Source organism: Suricata suricatta, chromosome 8, assembly GCF_006229205.1.
Source record: "Suricata suricatta isolate VVHF042 chromosome 8, meerkat_22Aug2017_6uvM2_HiC, whole genome shotgun sequence".
NCBI classification, from domain to species: Eukaryota; Metazoa; Chordata; class Mammalia; order Carnivora; family Herpestidae; genus Suricata; species Suricata suricatta.
Genome location: NC_043707.1, coordinates 38,818,947 through 38,831,346, shown reverse-complemented (window position 1 = coordinate 38,831,346; position 12,400 = coordinate 38,818,947).

Sequence of the window (12,400 nt, the reverse complement as noted above, 5' to 3'; positions counted from 1 at the left end):
GGATCTGAGCATCAGTTGAGTAACCAAAAGGCCAAGCACCAGCAGCAGTCGTGTGCTTCTCACCCTTCAGTTCCTTGTCCGCCTTCGGTGGGTGTCACCTATGAACATGGCCCTTGGCACAGAAATCTCAGGGCTGGGTCAAACTTGCATTCCTGATGTTTGCATGTGATTGCTCTGAATGAGCTGCCTGCCACAATACATATTTTTTAAATCCCCTTGTTCCCATGATTTTTGATTCAAGTTTCACCACACTGATAATGTAGGCTTTCAAAGAATGTCGTCTGAATTAAATGTTTTGTTCCTACAGTTGCTTTACTTTTTTTTGAAATAAAATCTCTCAGAACACAGGAACCTGTTCTGAAAATAGGGTTAGGTAAATAGAAGAACAGAATCTCTCTATTTAGAAGCAGACAATAGAGGACAGTACCCTCTACCCATCCTCCCAGGCCCCACCAATTAGGCATCAGACAATGTGGAGGCAGTTCTGTCTGTCTTAATCAGAATATTAATATTTTTGACATCTGTGTTGACATGAAATTCACATTTTCTACATTTCACTGTATATATGTATGTATGTATGTATATGTTTGTTCATTATATTTATTTATTTAAGAGAGAGAGCATTAGTGGGAAGAGGGGAAGAAGGAGGTAGAATCTTAAGAAGGATCCACCTGCAGTGCAGAACCCAATGCAGGTCTCAATCCCACAACCCTGGGATCATGACCTGAGCCAAAATCAAGAGTGGGATGCTCAACCTACTGAGCCTCCCAGGTGTCCCTACAGTTCACTGTTTTTAGCATACAATTCAAGGTTTAAAATGTATTCACAGAGTTGTGCAATCATCATCAGTTTGGAACATTTCAGCATCCAGAAAGGAGCCATATGCCCATTCACAGTCACTCCCTAACCCTCTCCAGCACCTCACAGCCACACGTCCATTTTCTGTCTCTAGGGACTTGTGGACTCTGGATATTTCATAAAAACAGAATCCTCCAACATGTGGCATTGTGGCCAGCTCCTTTCACTTAGCATCATGTTTTTCAAGTTCTTCCTCTTTTAATGTTTTTTTTTTAAATTTATGTTTGATACAGAGAGAGACAGAGCATGAGAGGGGGAGGGGCAGAGAGAGAGGGAGACACAGAATCTGAAGCAGTCTCTAGGCTCTGAGCTAGCTGTCTGCACAGAGTCTGATGCGGGGCTCGAACCCACAAACATGAGATCTGACCTGAGCCGAAGCCGGCCGCTCAACCGACTGAGCCACCCAGGCGCCCCAGTTCTTCCTCTTTTAAAACAAATGGAAAAATAAATGCATGGGTCCTTGATTGGCCATCCCTTCCTGGTAGGAAATCAACTCACTCTCCTTTGAAGCCCCAGGAATAATTTGTACTTAACGGGGAAGTTTTAAAAATCATCTAGGCATCTAGTGGAGTACAATTCTCCAAGGCAGGGGCTCTATATCGACAATTAGTCCCATGTGTTCCTGGGACAAGCACCCCATACACAGCATTAAGTCTGTTGAACACATGCTTATGAAGCATTGATCAGGTGCAGGGTGGAAAGCTTTGCCCACTTGTCATGTAATACTCAGAACATCTCAATGAACTGGGTATCAGCATGCCCATTTGACATACGGGAACTGATACACATCATGTTCAGGCACTTTCCAAAGATGACGCATTTGACAAATTGCAGGGTTCCTGTTTCTGGTATTGGATCTGGTACAATTCCTCTGACTAAAGCAGGTGCTTAGATCTTGGAGAGATAGTTTATGCCCATTGCCCCTGCCTTGGGTAGCAGAAACACTCAGATTGAACCTACTGACTGGGCTCTGCAAAGCAAGCCTGAGGAGAAGCAGAGACACATAAGTGAGGGCTGAGAAGACACAGGAGGGGATGCTGATGGGGAGGCTACCTGACAGGGCTGTACCCACACAGGACACAGAAGAGAAACTTCTCATGGGGAGGGGCTAGCATGAGACATTTCCACAAGAACCAGGTGAAGCTGTGCCTCACAAGTAAGCTTTCCTTAGAGGACAGGCCCAGATGAATGTAGGGAACACCTCCTCCAGGGGCTGGTCCCTTGGATCCCGTGGACTCTAGTGGCTCTAGCCTCACAGAGGCTATGACTGGAAAAGACTCTCTGACCCAAGTCCCAGAAGGGTCCCAGGAGCTACTGAGAGGCAGAGGATGTCAGAGATGGCCCAGGAGGCATGTGGCTGTGCAGGAGCCCCTTCTGCTCCTTCTGGAGCCAAGCTTGGAGCTTAAAAAAGATACCTCAGCTCCAGCATCTCATCTGCCTGACTCCTCAGGGACAAATCTGTGCTCCTGCCTGTGAGCAGGGTGGGCGGAGAGTGGAATCCAGAGGGAACTCTGAGCAGGGCAAGGGAGGAGGAAGATGGGGGGCCTGGAGGTGCTGGGAGGCCAAGGCTAGGGGAGGGGGAGGCTGAGGAAAGAGGGCTGTGTGGGTGCTGTGTGACACCCTGTGCAGGAAGAAGACCTGGTTGCTTAAGTCTTTCTGCTAGAGCTCAGACAGGCTGGGGGGCCAAGTGCCCCCTTTGCCCCAGCTCTGCTCAGTGTCTTCTAATTAGTAGCTTGAAAGGAGCCAAATTGGGAGTGTTGACCCCATAGAAATTGGCAAATGCTCCAAAATGGGCCCTCTCTTCCAGGAGGCTGGCTGTTGAACATTTTCCGGAGCGCCTAGTGTGTCCTGCATCACCTAGTTGGGAGCCCATGTGTGTATTGAGAGAAGGGCCGTTAGGGGTGTGAGTACTTTATGCAGGTTTGTAAGATGGAGCAATCCCAGCTTCCTTCTGAAAGAGCAAGAAGCTCATTCCATTGATCCATATACTTTTATCTGGAAGGAAGATACAGTTGTTTCTTTCAGGTCCAGCTGTGGCTATGTGATCCCAACATCTTCCTCTTCTGCAGGTAAACTGATTTGAAAGGAAGTAGAATTATGACCTTTGCTTGGGAATATTTAGATTTTCCTTTTCATCTTTTAGGTTGACTGAATTCCCGCCAAGATGTCCTGCCAGCAGAAGCAGCAGGTGTCTCCCCAAGAGCCCCCGATAGTGTCCACCTAAGTGTCCCCCCAGGGGCCCACCCTGGGGCCTGGCCCCATGCCCTCTCTAGTCTGTTCCTGCTGTGGCCCCAGCTCTAGGGGTGGCGGCTGCTGCCTGAGCCACGACAGGTGCAGCCCTTCCACAGGTACCGGAACCAGAGCCCCATTGCTGTGCCCGTGAGCCCTCGGGGGCTGCGGCTGCTGCTCCACAGAGCAGCTACAGGGGAAACTCAATGACCGAAGACTAAGCAGCTTGATACTTCCCTCTGTCCATGTCCTCTTGCCCCATCCAGGGGTTGGCAGGGACCAGAAAGACCCACTTTCTTGGGAAGAGCTCTATGTGTGACAGCACCCAGCCAGGAACTGATCAACTTTACCCCTTCCTTCATGTTACCATAAGGCCCTGACTTCCGACTCACAAAACCCTTGGTGGTTCCCCTCCCTTGTGACCTCCACTGTCCCCCAGATTTCAAGGCCTCAGAAGCCACATTCCTCAGGATGCAGGGCAGGAGCTGGAGAATTGAGAAGGAAAAGCTGCTCCAGGGTGGATGCCCTCTGACTGTAGGGGGCATGAAGCTACAGAGGGTCCTGGGCCCCAGTAGCCCCATCTTTTCTGCCAGACTGTGCAAATGCTCCCCTGTCCTGTGTGTGCCTGAGGAAAGAAGGGTCGGGCAGCTCGACTGTGTAGATTTGTGGGCTTCTGGGAAGAGAGAGGCAACTCCACTGCAGGGACCTGCCCTCTCTTTGGGTTAGTAGTCGGGGGAGTGCTGAGACCCTCCCCTCAACACACACTATCTGCTCACTGAACTGATTTGAAGGCAGTAGACTGGTTCAGATCCAGCCTTTGACTCTGCCTGGGATCCCTGGTCCCTCTTTCCAGTATTTGATCAGCTTCCCCAGGACCTGGTCCTGTCGTCTGGCCTACAAGTGCAACGTGATGAGTGGTGGTGGGGATATTTAATGTGTAACTTTGGAAGGGTCTCCCCATCCTCATGGGACTCCTCCTCAGTACTTGTCTTCTGGGCTCAGTGGCACAGACATTGGGGCAGGGAAATGTTTGCTCTGGGAGGGAGGTGGGACAGGTATCCAGAGAGGGGACCCACTGGGGCACAGTGACTAAGAACTGCGGCTTCAGGCTGAGAGGCACGAGCATGACGGAGGGCTAGAGAGGCTCCTGTGAGGGTCCGTCTCTAGTTAAGATGCCCGGTTCCCTCCACATGCTCACTGCTGCCCACAGGCGAGGGGTAGCTCTGGAAGTGGATTTTCAAGTGGATTAATTGGATTTTCAAGTCCATGACCAGGAGTAATTTTGAGCTTTTCTTTATTGGCCATTTCTACAAAATGTATTATACTGGTTTGTTATTTTCTTTTCAGTTTTCAAGAGTCTGATTCATCATGAGTATTTCATGTGTCAGATTTTATAGACTTTATTTCTAATGCCTTTTGTTATAAAAACATTTTTAGTTTTTATATAATCAAATATGTCTTTCTTTGCTTTTATAGCTTCAAAGTTTCTTAAATTGCTTAAGATTTCCATTGTCCTTAGTGTTTGCATGTCAGCAAATAAAGTAACACCCCCCAAATAAAAGAGTATAACATGGGCCCATGAAGCAGGACCCTGAGGTGGGGAAGGCTCACGGGGGTTTCCAGTCCTGGATCTGCTCTCAGGGTTTCTGACTGGAGAAGGAGCAGCAAACTGAGCCCTTCCATTCCCAGGATCTGTGATGTGGACTGTGCACACTCCTGTCCTGGGAGCAGAACTCCTGCCCTAACGAGTCTTCCTCGCACAGGGGGTTTCCTGTCCAACGATGTGGTTTTAGTGGCTCCCTGCCTTGTGCTTGGAATGTGTGTGACACAATAATTGTCATTTATGCCAGAATCACTAGAGAGTACTTCCAACTACAGACTGAGTAGACTTCTATCTGGTAAACCCCCTGAGTCCCCAGGGGGCCAACCTAGGGATCAAGAAGAAGCCCTTGGCCGGGATGAAGTCTTGGCTTCTGGGTCTCTCAGCACTGACCCCTGAGGGCCGTGCCTCGGAGCTGTGGCCGCAGCCAGAGTTCCCAGACTGTCAGTGCTGTTGCCACAGCTCTGCATCTCATGCTGGTAGGTGGTGCAGATACAGATCTGCACTACCCCAGGGTTAAGAGGCCAGGGCCAGCCACAGGGATAGGCACGTTGGGAGGGTCTGGGTTGACAGGTGGGGTGTCTCAGCATGACTTGAGTTGAATGTGAACTGAACACAGAACACACATATTAACCTTAGAGTAAAAATACTTTTGAGGCACCTGGATTGCTCAGTCAGTTAAGCATCCAACTTCGGTTCATTCAGATCATGATCTATGGGTTGTGGGTTCAAGCCCTGCATTGGGCTCTGTGCTGCCAGCTCAGACAGAGCCTGGAGCTTGCTTCAGATTCTGTGTATCCAGATTCTGTGTCTCCATATCTCTCTGCCCCTCTCCCCCTGCTTGCACTCTTTCTCTCTTTGTCTCTCTGTCTCTTTCTCTCTCCCTCTCTCAAAAATAAATATTAAAAAAAATCTTCTCTTTTTCTAAGCAAGTGCTTGTTTTTCCTATACTTGTAAATCATGGGCAAAATCCATCAATGTTAATTAATTCTATGAATTACCCACATTACCGTTTCATGGTTGTTTCACGGTCTTGCCAATGAAGGTGTGTTCAGTCTGGTTTCAGCCCTCGCCTACCACCACCCCAGGTACATTTCTCTGTCTCCACCACAAATTCAGCACTATGTGATTATGCTAATTACAAAGACTTGTGTTCATTATGTGGCACACATTCTTCTAAGTGTTTTATGTGTAACTCAATTTACACAAGTACTAATTACGTAACTAACAATTGATTTGCACAATGAATCAATACATTATGCTCACCATTGCCACAAAGCACTTACAGTTACCTACACTTCAAGGGTAAGGAAACCAAGGGCACACACACAATTTAAGGAACTTGCCCAAGGTTTTCATAGCAAGCTCTTGCTTCTCAGAATTCAAGCCCAGGCAGTTCGGCTTCCAATGTGTGTCCTGACCAGTGCTCTAGAGTTGAACTCTGAAGGTCCATATTGTTTATAGTATGTAAGCTTCAAGCAATTTAAGGTAAGTTCTTCTCAACAAGCTAGACTCAGAACAACTGCTCCATAGCCCCAGCTACTACTGTTGTAGGACTAGCTCCCACACCACCCAAACCCCTCTGCTTCTCATGTCCTTCTCTTCTTGCTTGTCCTTTTGTCTTTACTGGAAACTCATTTTCTCAGTGGGGCTCTCTCCCTGCCATACCCTGGCACAGAGCCCCTCCTATGGCTCCAGTGGATAAATTCACAAAAATGACAGATGAAGAAAATAACAGGTCCCTGAGGAGACAAAACAGATGAGGGGATAGGACTGGAACATGGGATGTGACTTCACATGACCTTCTCCAGGGTTCTTCTGGTTCCAGGAGACTAGGAGGTGGTATTGAAACATTAGGGTGTATGCTTATTTATTTCTGATATTCTCTTCCCATTCTCTATACCCTCCTTGGAAATTCATGGGAGATTTCAAGCTGCCTCACAAGAGTTTGGTATCCAGAAGTTAGAAATGACTTCAGGGAAATTTAGCCACTCGGCAATGGCTCCAAAGACCCAGGATACTATGCACCCATGCCTTCTGGGGAGACTAGAGGACAAACTCTCACCTCTAGCTCTGATTGGTGAACTAGGCTCAGGACTGGGGGTATGTTTCCAGTGGGGAGGAGAGGTGGAAAGGAGTTAAAAAGTGCATTTTACAGGAAGAAACTCTAAAGTAATTAATGCATTACCTGTGGAAGACAGAGGAGAGGGATGAATGAATGACATTGGTAAGGTCCTATATCTGGTGGGTAGGTGAGATGGTGACCCAAAGAAAGCATGTTTTGGAAGCGAGTAGGTTTTGTGATAAGATACATTTGAAATCATAGCAAAATGTTTGCATGATTAAGAAACATTTGATGGGCTTTCTAAGCAAACAGGAGGTGATTCAGAGGAAATATCTTAAAAAAACCTTTCAGGTCATTCTTTCACTTTTGATTCATCCATCCCTTCATTTAATCAATATTCCACGGGCAATTGCTAGAGCACCCAGGAAAAGAAACGAGGAGTAAGACCCCATCCAGAGTCCTCATACTCTGGTGAATATATGACTATGGACCCAAGAATACCTAGAATTCTTGTGCACTGGTCTCAAAGTCCATGAGAATGATCCTCAACAGTGACTGGTCATATTGGCTCACAAAAGGAAACACAGAGGGATACTTTATTTCCTGAGACTGGATTTCTGGGGCTATGAGGCCCCGTTCAAATTTGTCGTTTCTATCCAACCTCCCACCCATGCTTGTGTGCTTGTGGATGGCCTTGCAACACACATCCATACATGTGCTGCACACACACACACACACACACACACACACACACACACACACACACAGTGTTTCTCATTCTCTTTCTGCCTGGTTGTTATCACTTTTGTCAATGAGAATGAAAAAACCTAGAATGGCATTGCTGAGGGCATTGTCAGACAATCTGGTGTCCCAACCACCTCTGTGACATTGTGATGCAGGAGAGTCCTAGCCCTAAGCCTCATCTGCAGGCATGCACATGGCTTTTCACAGTGGTCTTCAGAATACCCACAGGATTGTGAGTTCCTGGGGGCTACAACACATGAGCCATTTGTCTCTTTTAACCAAAGTGTTTGCACAGAATGTGTGCTAAACACCTTGTAGGTGATCAAACTCTTTTTTTAATTAATTGCTATGTCCATGTATCATACTTTTTTCACTCTTAATCAGGAGTAGGGGACTATATCTGAGACTAGAAGTTATAAATTGAAGATAGGGCATCTCTTCATTGATAGACATTTAAGGATCTTATACTCTTACCCTCCAGACAGCATGTAAAAGACCGTCTCTCTTTTTGAAAGCTGTACTCCAAATTCATTGCTCGAATGCAGCTCCAGCAGGTTCAGGGTTCCCCTGAAGGATGACAGTGTAGGCGCGAGAGAGTGAGAGAGCCTCGAGTTTCTTTCTGGTCACCAGACATCTCTGGCAGGCGTCTCTGCCCTTCTGGCAGGCGTATCTGCCCTGTCTGGTTCTTAAGCTTTATTTATAGCAAAGGTACAAGGACCAGAAAGAGGAGTAAAGGATTTCTCATAGATAAGTTTTACAATGTTCCAGGACATGGGTTCTGCAGAAGTTACAATTCTAGTAGTAATGACTGTCATAAAAAATTTAGCTACAGACGCTCATGTTGTCATAGGTATTTTTTACAAAACCCAGGTCTAGCCTTAAGGAAGCGACCTTTAACTAAGAGGCAAACAGCATTGTTTAGTAAAGGTCAGTTTTTTATGAGTAAGGGTCATTAAGCTGTTTATAAGTCTAAGAGAAAATTCTCAGAAAAACAGGTTCTCAGGAGACATAATGCCTGCTCTCACAGTCCCAAAGATGATTGATACATTTTATTGCAGTAGTGACTTTTACAAAGGCATTCAGGCCCAGAAGATAGTTATCAGTTAATTGCTTAGGGGAAAACTATATGTTGCATTAGGGTGTATCTAGTTTACTCATCTTTTCCCTGACTAGGTGCAGTCACGCCTCAGGGACAGGGCAGGGGGTTAGGCCTCTCCTGACATTAATCAGCAAAGCACTCTGAGGTTTGGTGCCCTGCGGGGGACCAGCCCACGCACCCTAGTCGAAGGGTCCTTGAGTAAGGGGTTGGTGTCGGCGCAATATCTATAAGAAAGAAGACAGACAACGTGAATGGTGGTAAAGCCACACTTTACTAAGAAAGTCAGTGTCTTTTATGCCATAGGTAATTACAGTTTTTCTTTAATGATTACATAGTTTATGGTCCTTGAGAGAGTAAAAACATGCTCTGGGAAGGATCGTTTTTTTTTTTTTATCACAAAAGAAAGAACAGCTGTGAGAACAGAAGTAAAAAAAACAGGAATAAGGGAGTCTGTCTCTCAAAGAATTTTCTTTTCTTCAAGGCCCTTTGGCAGTTATGTCTGGGCAAGACGCTTATCATTCAAGGAGTTCATTTTAGACAGAGGATTGTGTTTGCCCCAACAGCAGGCAATGAGCTGGGAACAGAAATAATGTAAGGGGAAGCTGGTGTCACTAACTGACCCAAGTTGACTCAAAACTTAAAGGTATATGCCTTTTTGCAAAGCAATGAGAAAATCATAGACAGGTTAAACAGAAGCCACATGTGCAGCCCAGGAGGCCAAATGTTTCACAGTCTGTTGACTTGTTCTACAACTTCCCAAATAGTTCTCCTGCACCCCGGAGGCATAGCCATCAACGGTCACTTATATAGATTCTCCTGTGTCCCGGAGGCAGTGCCATCAATGGTCCCTCTGTGGGAGGTTTTTTGGCCTACTGGGCCCCAACATAGCCCAAGCAGAAATGAAAAGTTTCAAGAGGGTAGATTTTGGGAGCTGTCTGGGGGCAAGAGACCGTGCAAACTTGCCTACCCTCACCAGGAGTTTTCACTCTACCGGTGAGTTCAGGTGGCTCCCAACAGTTCATGCTATACAGTAGGGCCTCAGTAAATGTGTGATGAATTAACTAATGGAACAATGAGTGTAATCCACGACTGTATCAGATTCCTTACTCTGCTCCCATTCACCAGCAAGTTTAAATGAACCATTTGGTTCCCATTACACTCTTGACTAGAAGTAATTAGGTTTCTTAGAACCCTGAAGGCATGAACATGCATCCCCAGGAAGAGTTTTCTACTTTCTTCTATTCTGAAATATAATTTCTGAGGATAGGAACTGAATATTTTCCATCTCTCTATGTCACATATCACCCAGGCAAAGTGCCTGGATCTAGCAGACAGTTTTTAAAAAACTGACGTTATTGAGGCAAATTCCTTGTGTTTTCTCATGTACTGAGCCCCTTTTAATGATCCCAAAAAATTCAGTGAGGAAAGTTCTAATCTGCCCATTTCACAATTGACGATTTATATCTCAAAATCTTTGAGATCATACAGCTCATAAACAGCAGAACTAAAATTTGATCCAAGAGACTATTTCCTTATAATAAATACATATAGTAAAGACTATATTCTTGCTTTGTAAAATAGTAAGCATCTTAATTTCTAAAGGAACAGTCTTAGTCATGATTGTCATCACCACAACAGCAATCTGCGGAAGCCACCTTGATGCATCCAATGACCCCACTAGTTGGGACCTGCTGATTACCCAGGGACCAGGCCCTTCGGAACCGGGGGTTGGCTGGGTGTGATGGATGTATGGAGAAGCGTATCCCAGGAAGGACATGCCTCTGATTCAATTCCCCAGAAACCAATCTGGCCATGGAAGTAGGACTCAAAGACTACTCTGAGGGATGGGAGGCAGATGGAATCAAATGCTTGCACTTCTGGTTTCCTCAGAAGTCACTCCTTGAACACTTGTCCAGGCACTGGCTCCTTGGGAATCCCCAGTCAGCTCTTCAGTGACTTTGCCTGAGGAAAGCTGTGACTTGCTAAAGCACCTCTAGATGCTAGATGCAGGTGACAGGGGTCCTGGGAGATCCTAAGATCTCCCTGGAGGCAGGGAAAAGGAGGACAGGAATGTCAGAAATGACCCAGCACATGTCTACTTGTGCAAGAGTCACCTCTGTCCCTCCAGGAACCAAACCTGGTGCCTATATGAGACACAGCCAGCTCTAACGTCTCATCTGCCTGACTCCTCAGGCACGAGTAACCTGCCTGTAACCAGGGTGAGTGGGAACTGGAGCCCAAAGCGGTTCTGAGCAGGACAAGGGAGGAGGTAGCAGCTGGGGAGTAAAGAGCAGAACAGAAGGATGGGAGGAGCGGGGAGGCTGAGGAAAGGGCTCTATCCTTGATTCTGTGCTATAATGGACAGAAAGAACTCAGTCTGACCTGAGTCTGGAAATCTTGCCTTGGGTTTGGAGAAGTGAAGGTCTTACAATTCTGTTAGGGACTTATTGTCATATTAAGAAGATGGCCACTTCATTGGGGTGCAGACACCTTATGTAAGCTCATGACAAATAAGAAATACCAGCTATCTACTGAAAAATACAATAAGAAGCTCCTTATTATATCTGATTTTTCAAAACATATATTTTTATTCATTAGAAACACTTAAGTAGTTCCTTTTTGTTTACTAATGGATACCTGCTAGATATCATTAAACATTATCTATGATTTAAAAGAAATGAAATTACTATCCTTGGTTTTACATAGATAAATAATTTCAAGACTCACTTTCAGGTTGAAAAAAGTCGTGCTGAGATGTCAGCAAAATGAGCACCAGTGCCAACCCCCTCTCAAGTGCCCCCCAAAAACCTCCTCCAAGTGCCCCCAAAGCACACCCCTCAGTGCCCAGCCCCGTGGTCCCCTCTGGTCTCTTCCTGCCGTGGCCCCAGCTCTGGGGGTGCTGTCTGCTGCCTGAGCCACAACAGGTCCCTTCTTTTCCATTGGCGCCAGCACCGGCTGTGAGTGTGAGCCCTCAGGCAGCGGCCTTGGCTCCAGGGTCTGCTGCTGACCCACACCTTGGGCACCAGAGCAAAATCTATCAGAGAAACCTCAAGGCAAGAACCTGTTCTATAGTGATGCTTCTCTTGCGTCCTCTTTCTCCTCTTCAAGAGGCTGATGGAGCCTATGAAGTGTTCTGTTTGTTCTGATCCTCCAAGCTTCCATCTCGGATCCCGACCTCCCCTTCCTCCCTTCCCTCATACAACAGTAAAGCTCTCTTGCCTACTTACAAGGTATCATGTCATTGTCAATTCCTTCCATGTCCTTAAATTCTTTCAAGCCCAGAGCCACCATAACACCCATAGGATGCTTTGGTAAGAGTGGAGTGCAAGAAAAGGTTAAGCTAGAAGAATTTTCCAGAAGAGGAATCATCCATCCGAGAGCAGTCTTAGAACAGAGCTTCTCAGTGGCCTTGCCCTGCGGATCCTTTCAGCCTATGCGGTGGCTGTTGGGGCCCAGCAGGCCAAAAAACCTCCCGCAGAGCGACCTTTGATGGCCAGGCTTCCAGGGCAGAGGAGAATCTACATAAGCGACCATGGATGCTATGCCTCTGGGGCGCAGGAGAAAATATTTGGGATTTTTCTCATTGCTTTGCAAAAGCAATGAGGGCATATACCTTTAAGTTTTGAATCAACTTGGGTCAGTTAGTGGCACCTGCTTTCCCTTACATTATTTCTGTTCCCAGCTCATTGCCTGCTGTTGGGGCAAACACAATCCTCTGTCTAAAATTAACCCCTTGGGGGTGCCTGGGTGGCTCAGTCGGTTAAGCATCCGGCTTCGGCTCAGGTCAGATCTCACGGTTCGTGGG